Here is a 10,517-nt window from a genome sequence, read left to right on the forward strand (position 1 = left end):
TGTCCCCAAATAATTACATTACCTACATTACCTTGTAAAGAACCATACACAATTGTAAAGAATCAAAATGTGTTACAATCTTTCTGGAAAATTCTGAGGTACCCATCTGGTTAAGGACTACTACCACTGGATTGAATAAATGGATATTAAACACATCTTGTATGCCAAGCCCCATGCTAGGTAGCTATGATGCAAAATTCCTGGCCTAATTCAGAATGTCTAAAGAGGAGAGTTTGGGATTTATTCTCCTATACTCTAAGATCTGCAAAACAGACCATGACCTCCTGCATAATATGGCATCCTTCTAAAGCACTATGAAGAGCCCTGAACTCCCATGTAATACCTCCCCACCAGCTGCTACTGGGCCTCCTGCCTCCATGCCCTTTCTGAAATGAGTCCAGCTTCCCCAACCCTCTAGGCTCAAGGCAAATTCTAAATTCCAGTTGGTTCCTCACAGATATTAGAAATCCCTGAGGACTTGGATTTGCTGCTGTCTAAAGCTCTCAGTTCCACAAGAATGACCTGAATCCCACTTCCTTTGGTTAAACAGAGGTCAGGAATCAGCCACCTTCCATAGCAAGCTACCTGCCAAGCCTAATTCCATCTTCCTTTCTTTTTTTCCACTCTTTCTTTTTTTTTCTTTTTTCATATTTATGGTCATCTAATATTTCTTTTGTTATTGTCTTTTCTAACGATTAAAATACAGTTAATATGCAACAGCTTTAGAACCTATATGTTCTTTCAACTTGCGTGTACCAATTTTAGCTTCAATTCACTTTGATTTTTAATAATTTACTGTGGAAAGTTTTGAACACATGTAAAAGTAGGAGCAGTATAACAGCCCCTCATTCCACATAACCATTACCCACATATGACAAATCCAGTTTCAACTGTACCCCCAGGCCTCCCCTCCTCCAGCCCCTATTGTATTATTTTAAAGCAAATCCCTGGGGTGCCTGGGTGGCTCAGTCAGTTAAGCATTTGCCTTCACCTCAGTCAGGATCCTGGGGTCCTGGGATCAAGGGTCCTGGGATCGAGCCTAGCCAGCATCTTCTGGCTCCCTGCTCCACGGAGAGCATACTTCTCCCTCTCCCTCTGCCTGTTGCTCCCCTTGTTTGTGCTCTCTCTATATATCTCTTTCTCTGTCAAATAAATAAATAAAAATCTTTAAAAAAAAAAGCGAATTCTACACTTCAAAACATTTCCTTTATAATGTTCTTCAGGATAGGGACACCTGGGTGGCTTAGTCTGCCTTCAGCTCAGGTCATGATACCAGGGTCCTGGGATTGAGCTCAGCTGGGAGTCTGCTTCTCTCTCCTTCTGTACCTACTCGTGCCCCCAACCCTGTAGCTCACGTACTCTTTCTCAAATAAATAAATAAAATCTTTAAAAATATATTCTTCAGGATATATCTCTAAGACATAAGGAATTTTTTTAACATGACCACGGAAGTTTGTCACATCTAAATAAGTAATGGTAATTCCTTAATATTATCTAATACATAGTCCATGTTCAAATTTCTTTGATTATCTCATAAACGTCTCTGTACAATTGGTTTATTGAGATCAGAATCCAAAGCAAGTTCACACATTGTATTTGGTTGTTGAAATAGGGAGCTTCTGGGGTGCCTGGGTGGCTCCATGGTTGAGCATCTGCCTTTGGCTCAGGTCCTGATCCTGGGGTCCTGGGATCGAGTCCCACATCAGGCTCTCCGTGGAGTCTGCTTCTCCCTCTGCCTATGTCTCTGCCTCTCTTTGTGTCTCTCATGAATAAATAAATAAAATCCTTTTTAAAAAAGAAAAGAAATAGGGAGCTTCTGACATGGCTCCAATGATCCTTGCTGGCTGGTATTCATCTCCCCTTATTGTAGGCTGGACCTAGTGACTTGCTTGTATGATGAATAGAATCAGAAAAAGTGATGGACCACACTTCCAAGATAAGGCTACGAAAGACTGTGACTTCCATCTTGGCACTCTTCTTTGGCTCTTCTCTGCTTCTCTGATACAGCAAGACATCAGGGACACCTGGGTGGCTTAGCAGTTGAGTGTCTGCCTTTGGCTCAGGGCGTGATCCTGGAGTTCCGGAATGGAGTCCCACATCAGCCCCCCTGCATGGAAACTGCTTCTCCCTCTGCCTGTGTCTCTGCCTTTCTCTCTGTGTGAGTGTCTGTCATGATTAATAAAATCTTTTTAAAAAATTAAAAAATAAAGCAAGGCATCATGTGAGCTGCCCTATGGAGAGGTCCACATGAACTGAGAGCAGCCTCCTGCTAAAAGCCAGGGAAAGACTGAGGCCCTCAAACCAACAAGCCTTGAAGAACTGAATCCTGCCAACACCACGTAAGTGAATTTGGAAGCAGATGTGTGTGCCTTGAGATGATTGCAGCCCTAGGGGCACCTGGGTGGCTCAGTTGGTTAAGCATCTGCCTTTGGCTCAGGTCATGAAGTCAGGGTCCAGGGATGGAGCCTGTTTCAGGCTCTCTGCTCAGTGGGGAGCCTGCTTCTCCCTCTCCTCCTTCCCACTTGTGCTCTCTCAAAAATAAATAAATAAATTCTTTAAAAAAGAGAGAAATAACTACTACAGTCCTGACATTGTTTGCAGGCTTGTGAGAGCCTCTCAGCCCAGATCCCTGACTGACTGAAATGGAAATAATGAATATTATTTTAAACCACAGGGTTCTGGGGTAACTTGTTACACAGCAGTAGATAACTAACCCTGTTCTGATGCCTCCTGAATCTCTTTCATCTACAACAGTTCACTTACCTCTTGTGGTCTTTTTCTTGCCAGGCCTGGTCCTGTTTGGAAGACAAAGTTGTATTATTCAGTGTCCTTCAAAGCAGGACCCAGAATCCCCAGGAAGATGGGGTGGCAGTGGCTCCCATACTAAAAATACAGATGCCTGGGCTCCTTGGAACTTCCTGAATCTCTGAGGGGACTAGGACTCTCTACTGCTAAGAGCATCCCAGGGGATCCTTTTGTCTGCTGAAGGCTGGACTCAGACAAAGTTGGTTTGGAGGCTTGGCTTTAACACTACCTGTGGGGCACTGTGTGGCCTCACCTCTCTCATCATCTGAACCTCTGTCTCCTCACCTGCAGGATAGGATCCTCATCGCATTTACTCTGTAGGAGGATGTGCCTTGCTGTTCCCTTTCCTACTCTCTTGGTTCACGGATTTGCCCTCTTTCATGAGAGAGAAAGGGATTAAGTTATAGGTAGAGTGGGGCAATTGGGCCTAGAGATGTTCTCACACACATCCTCACATGCTCAGTGTTACTGGTTCACACACTCAGTGTTACTGAATAACATGTACACACTCAAGTAAACATGTACACACTCAAGTCCTTGCACAGGAGAGCCAATTTGGTTTCTCAGTTTGCTGAAGTTTCTTCTACGTTCTAAGGCAATTTCCACTATTTATGGGGAAATAGACCCAATTGCATGTGAACTGTTGAAGACTTAAGAAATTCTTGGGAGTCTGAAAAGTTAAACACCTTTTTTAAAAAAATTTATTTATTCATGAGAGAGAGTGAGAGAGAGAGAGAGTCAGAGACACAGGCAGAGGGAGAAGCAGGCTCCAGGCCAGGAGCCCGATGCGGAACTCGATCCCGGGACCCCAGGATCGTGCCCTGGGCCAAAGGCAGGTGCCAAACCACTGAGCCACCCAGGGATCCCTAAACACCCTTTTTAAAATATATATATTATTTATTTATTTATTCATGAAAGACACAGAGAGAGAGAGAGAGGCAGAGACACAGGCAGAGGGAGAAGCAGGCCCTACACAGGGCGCCCTGCACAGGGCGCTCAGCGTGGACTCGATCCCGGGTCTCCAGGATCCCGCCCTGGACCCAAGGCGGCGCTAAACCGCTGAGCTACCGGGCTGCCCCTAAACACCCTTTTTTGAACTTCTTTGGATGCTTTCTGCAAACTGCTACTGAATCTATGTCATTCAATTATTCTTCATCTTTATGCCAAATATTTCACACAGTCCTTCTTTTAGTTTTCTATTGTTTCCTAAATTTAATGACTTCAAAACAACAATCTTTTATGATATCTCATGCAGGTCACGATTGAGTCAGGGCATAACAGAAATGGCTTGTGTCTGTTCCACCATGTCTGGCGTCTTAGCTAGATTTGAAAGCAAGAGGACTAGAGGCATCTGAAGGTTCATTCACTTACACGTGTGGCTGTGAATGCTGGCTGCTGGTTGAAGGTCTAGCCTAGGGCTGTCACCCACCTGTGGCCTTTCATGTGGCCTGGCTTTCCTCACAACATGGCCTGGGTTTTAAGGGCAAGTGTCCAGAGAGACATTTCTCATGACTTAGCCTCAGAAGCCACACACTAGCACTTCGGCCTCATTCTGGTTGTTACTAGTGAGTCACTCAAACAAGTGCACATTCAAGAGTGGGAGAATTCAGCTTCCTCCTTTCAAAGGGAGGCATACCAAAGGATTTATGGACATTTTTTTTTTTATTTTTAAAAAGATTTTATTTATTCATGAGAGACACACACAGGGAGAGAAAGAGGCAGAGACACAGGCAGAGGGAGAAGCAGGCTCCACGCAGGGAGCCTGACATGGGACTCGGATCCGGGGTCTCCAGGATCACACCCTGGGCTGAAGGCGGCGCTAAACCGCTGAGCCACGCGGGCTGGCCAATGGACATATTTTTAAATCTTTTTATGAACGAAAATATCAGTAGAAGCATAACCCATCAGTGTTTCTGTATTGTGAGACAGTGCGTGTCAGTAATTATGAGCAATATTTGGATGTACTGACAGTAAAACAAAAAAGAGAGAGAAAGAAAGATGTGCTTAAATTTATCAACCTTTTATTTTTTACATTATGGGTGTTGCATTTTATGACTTGATTTAGAAGGCTTTCTCTTAGACTAAGCTTTTCTTTGATTTTTCTTCTTCCAGTTTTTTTTTTTTTTTTTTTTTAGATTTTTATTTATTTACTCATGAGAGACAGAGAGAAAGCGAGGCAGAGGGAGAAGCAGGCTCCATGCAGGGAGCCTGACATGGGACTTGATCCCAGGTCTCCAGGATCAGGCCCTGGGCTGAAGGCAGCGCTAAACCGCTGAGCCACCCAGGCTGCCCTTTTCTTCCAGTTTTAAGATATTACTGACATATAACACTGTACAAATTTAAGGTGTATAGCACAATGACTTGACATCTATATATACATTTTAAAGATTTTATTTATTAGGATGCCTTGGTGGCTCAGCGGTTGAGCATTGGCCTTCAGCCCAGGGCATGATCCTGGAGTCCTGAGATCGAGTTCCACATTGGGCTCCCTGCATGGAGCCTGCTTCTCCCTCTGCCTGTGTCTCTGCCTCTCTCTGTGTGTCTCTCATGAATAAATAAATAAAATATTTAAAAATAATAATAAAGATTTTATTTATTTATTTTAGAGAGAGAGCAAGCAGGGGGGAGGGCTGAGGGAGAGAGAGAATCTCAAGCAGATGTTGAGCTGATGTGGCTTGATCTCATGACCCTGAGATCGTGAACAGCTGAAACCACTTAACTGATGGCGCCACCCAGACGTCATATATATATGTAAATGATTACCACCATAAGTTTAATTAACATCCATCACCTCATGTAGTTACACAAAAATAATTTTACCTGTGATGAAAAATTTTAGAATTTACTCTCTCAGCAACTTTCTAATATATCACACAGCAGTGTTAACTATAGTCATCACGTTTTACATTATATCCTCACTATTTATTTATCTAAACCAAAGTTTAGACCTTTCGACCATCTTCACACAATTCCTCCACTCCCCGCCCCCCTCCCAAATCCTACCTCACAACACAAATCTGATCTCTTTTTCTTCTTTTTTAAAGATTTTTAATTTATTTATTCACGACAGACACAGAGAGAGAGAGACAGAGACACAGGCAGAGGGAGAAGCAGGTTCTATGCAGGGAGCCAGACGCAGGACTCGATCCCCGGTCTCCAGGATCACGCCCTGGGCTGAAGGTGGCGCTAAACCTCTGTACCACCGGGGCTGCCCTGATCTCTTTTTCTGAGTTCGGTTTTTTGAGATTTCACAAATAAATTAGATCATACAGTGTTTGTCTTTCTTGGTCTGACTTACCTCACTTAGGCCAATGCCCTTCAAGTCCATCCATGTTGTTGCAAATATCAGGATTCCCTCTCATTTATGGTTGAATAGTATTCCATTGTATGCCCATACCACATTTTCTTTATCCATTCATCCATATGGACATTTAGGTCATTGCCTTGTCTTAGCTATTGTAAATAATGCTCAAGCCCAAGCTTTTAAAATATTCTTCTAGGGATCCCTGGGTGGCGCAGCGGTTTGGCGCCTGCCTTTGGCCCAGGGCACGATCCTGGAGACCTGGGATCGAATCCCACATCGGGCTCCTGGTGCATGGAGCCTGCTTCTCCCTCTACCTGTGTCTCTGCGCCTCTCTCTCTCTCTCTCTGACTGTCATAAGTAAATAAAAAAAAAAAAAAAAAAAAAAAAAAAAAAAAATAAAATATTCTTCTATATTTTTGCTTAGTAATTTCAGAGATCTCTTTTACATGTAAATCTTTAATCACTTATTTATTAGCTTTGGTTTGATCCTGGAGAAAGCTCTGAAGCCCAAATTGTACTACCAGGTTAGTTCCACCTGGAGGTGAGGCCTTTCATACATCTGTGCCAGTCTGCCATTGACCAAGGTATGCCAGGAGGAGGAGGAGTGCTAGGCAGGTATCCAGAGATGGGAGCAGCTGGGCGATGGGTGTACTATTGTAAAGGGATCTGGCAGGGCACCCACAGCGTGCACTACAGTTCACTTTTGCACCGTTCACACCTACTTGCTTTCCCCGTAAAGTTCACTCCATGCAGGTACAATTTCTCCAGGATTCTGATTGGTCACAATTTCTTTTTTTTTTTTTTTAATATTCACATCCACACTCATTTTTTTTTAAAGATTTTATTTATTTATTCATGATAGACACATAGAGAGAGGCAGAGACACAGACAGAGGGAGAAGCAGGCTCCCCGCAAGGAGCCAGATGTGGGACTCGATCCCGGATCCTAGGATCACACCCTGAGCCAAAGGCAGACGCTCAACCACTGAGCCACCCAGGCGTCCCTGATTGGTCACAATTTCTAGGTAAACTTAGAAGAGGAGAATTAGTTCTACAACCTCCCCTGATAGTCATCATCTCCTTCCTCTGACACTCACTCATTCTAGCCCTCCCTTCCCTTCTACTCCTGGCTTCAGCTAGTATTTCTGCTGGTCTCCATAGCCTACCTGGTGGGTTGATCCTGGCCCTCATCTGAAGGGTTGAGTCCCTAGTTACCATGCCCTATCAGGCCATGGCTTATAGTACTTGCCCATTTACAATTAAAACTCAGCATGGCTATCTGGAGATATCCCAGTGGATTACCTGAGCACTAAACATATTCTTGCTGACCGCACTGCATAGCAGCAGTCCTACCTCCTGGTGATGACTGAGATCTATTAACCCTGCCAGTACGGCAAGTCCTTTCTTTGTCTGCTGGTCTGTTGGCATAAGGAGACCAAACGGACCAGGTGGCAGATGTAGCTCAAAAGTAATAGGGACTCTTTCCATGGTCTGGCAGAAATGTCCTTTCCTACTCTGGGAATTGTGATCTCTAGACACAGGGCCTAAAGTTAGAGGGCTGGCAGTACAATTCTTTTAAGGAGGTTACTGGGAGTAATGGTAAACAGGGCCACTCCTGCTTCCAATCCTAGGTTTCCAGACTCATATACCTATGTTCTGGGGCACAGCACCATAAAGCAGCATTGCTTTAAGGTATATATTGCATACTAAAAGACATTGCAGTGTCCTCTTCATGCTGGCATCTCAGCTTCACCTTCCAGAGGTTGTTCCGTTATCCTAAGAGGCCAGCAGCTTCTTGATGGTACATCAAATGGCAGTGTGTCCACCACTGCATTTCCTTTACTGTAAATGTGTCCCTTGGTCAGACAGAGGAGGCAGCTATGAGTCCTTGGTTGCCTGCAGTCCTATCAGCCAGGAGATAGGTGCCCTGCTAGGAAAAGGGATCTGGGGCAGCCGGGTGGCTCAGCGGTTTAGCACCTTCTTCAGCCCAGGGCGTGATCCCGGGATCGAGTCCCACGTCAGGCTCCCTGCATGGAGCCTGCTTCTCCCTCTGCCTGTGTCTGTGCCTCTCTCTCTGTGTCTCTCATGAATAAATACATTTTAAAAATCTTAAAAAAAAAAAAAAGAAAGAAAAGGGATCTGAGTGGGACACCAGTTGCATGCATTACAGGATCTCATTCAAACTTTTCCCTATAACTTTCCAGCTGTCCTAATACCTTTTATTTTATTGTTTCATTTCATTTCATTTCATTTTTTTTAATTTTTTATTTATTTATGATAGTCACAGAGAGAGAGAGGGGCAGAGACACAGGCAGAGGGAGAAGCAGGCTCCATGCACCGGGAGCCCGACGTGGGATTCGATCCCGGGTCTCCAGGATCGTGCCCTGGGCCAAAGGCAGGCGCTAAACCGCTGCGCCACCCAGGGATCCCCATTTCATTTCATTTTAAAGATTTACTTGTTTATTTGAGAGAGAGAGCATGAGCTGAAGGGGCAGAGGGGAAGAGAGAGAGAATCTCAAGCAGACTACTTGTTGATCTTGTTGCCCAACGTTGGGCTCAAACTCACACACTGTGATCAAGGACCTGAGCCGAAACCAAGAGTTGGACGCTCAAGGGACTATGCTATCCCAGCACCTTGCCTTTTATTTTAATGGTTTATCCTTATTCTCCCTTATTTTAAATGGCCCTTTTATCACATCCTAAATTGCAATGTATACATGGGTCTATTCCAGTTTCTTCTATTCTATTCTGTTCCATTAACCTACTTGTCCAGTTCCTTATCTCCATCACACAGTTTTAATATAGTAGAGTTTTGGGGTAGTTTTTCTTTTTTAAAAGATTTTATTTATTCATGAGAGACAGAGAGAGAGAGAGGCAGAGACATAGGCAGAGGGAGAGGCAGGGTCCCTGTGGGGGAGCCTGATGCAGGACTCCATCCCAGGACCCCAGGATCACAACCTGTGCCAAAGTCAGATGCTCAACCCCTGAGCCACCCAGGTGTCACTACCCTGGGTAAGTTTTCTTTTTGGCAGAGTCTGCTCATTTGATTAGACTCTGTTTATGTGTTATGTCTTTGGGAAGTTCAGGTCACAGAATGAGAATTCAGAGTGTAACCTCTGGATAAAGGACAGCCCTGCTGGCTCTAACTTCACTTTCTCCTGGTTTTTAATCCAACACCCTAACCTACCAGAAGCCTCTGCTCCTAAGACAGGGCTTGTTATACCTACTCCCCTGGCCTTCCTCCTCAGGCCTTGGGCTGCTCAGGAAGCAGAGGCCAAGTTTGGCTGGATTCCCAAGGTTGCAAAGGGCCGAGTTGGGACTGGATTAGGACATATGGGCAGATCACTGGTGGATCTGTGGGTCTTGCTTGGTCATTGTGGTGTCCAACCACCTTGGGGACAGACGGGGTGCAGATAATGGGAGAGCAAAGGAGCTTCATCTGGGGATGGCAACGAACAGCATCAGCTTCTGGTGATACTACAGAGATGGAGACAGATGGGCTGTGAGGTGGGGACAGTCAGGGTGGCAGAGCTGATGACCTTTACCAAGACAGATGTCTTGGGATAAATCAGGGCCTGGGTTGGGGGCCAATCCCTCCAGCTGTGAAGGGTACCTAGGGATCCAATGAGAGAGAAAGTGAAGCCCCCATGAGAGGTAGGAGGCAGTGGAGTTGGGTGAGGGTAAGCCTGCCCTCTGGGGTGAGGCCCAGCCCCACGTCCACCGTCTACCTGTGAATAGCACCAGATCGAGTATCTGCCTCCCTCCTGCCCTCCTCCCTTCCTGCCCTCCTCCTCCTCCACCACCTCCCCCTTCACCACCTAGCCTGGCCTACGCCTCAGTGCACCCACTCAAAGGGCCTAGTCTAATCCTCTGACATCACTGCTGCCCAGCACAGGCCCTTTCTAGCAGCCCTGGCAGCCCCCCCCCCACCTCAGAGATCTCATTTAGGATCCCCTACCTACCCCAGAACCCATCTTTCCTTCAAACTCTTCCCTCCTTTAGCTCACAGTTCAGATCAGAGACACCCCAGATCTGGTCCCGAGCTGGGGGGCAGGAGTCTAGGATCAGTTCTGTCCTTGCTGTGTGACTCCAGGTAAGTAGCTATCCCTCTCTGGGCCTCAAGCTCCTTATTAAATCTCCTTGCTTCCCCAGTAAATCACAGCAACCTATGTTGGCTTCTTCTCAGCACTTTGTTGCTTCAGGACATTTTGTTTTTATCAGCTCACACCTTTGTTATTGCTCTCCCCCTCTGGACTGTGTACTCTTGTGAAGCAAGGACCCGGCCCATCTTACATCCACCCTGGTACCAGCACACAGAAGAGGTTCCGTTAGTATCTGCCCACTGAATGCATACATGGGTGAATGAATGAACAGATGTATCTCCTGCCTTTGCAGGAAGGGTGTGGGCC

Source organism: Canis lupus, chromosome 6 (genome assembly GCF_003254725.2).
Source record: "Canis lupus dingo isolate Sandy chromosome 6, ASM325472v2, whole genome shotgun sequence".
Lineage (NCBI taxonomy): Eukaryota > Metazoa > Chordata > Mammalia > Carnivora > Canidae > Canis > Canis lupus.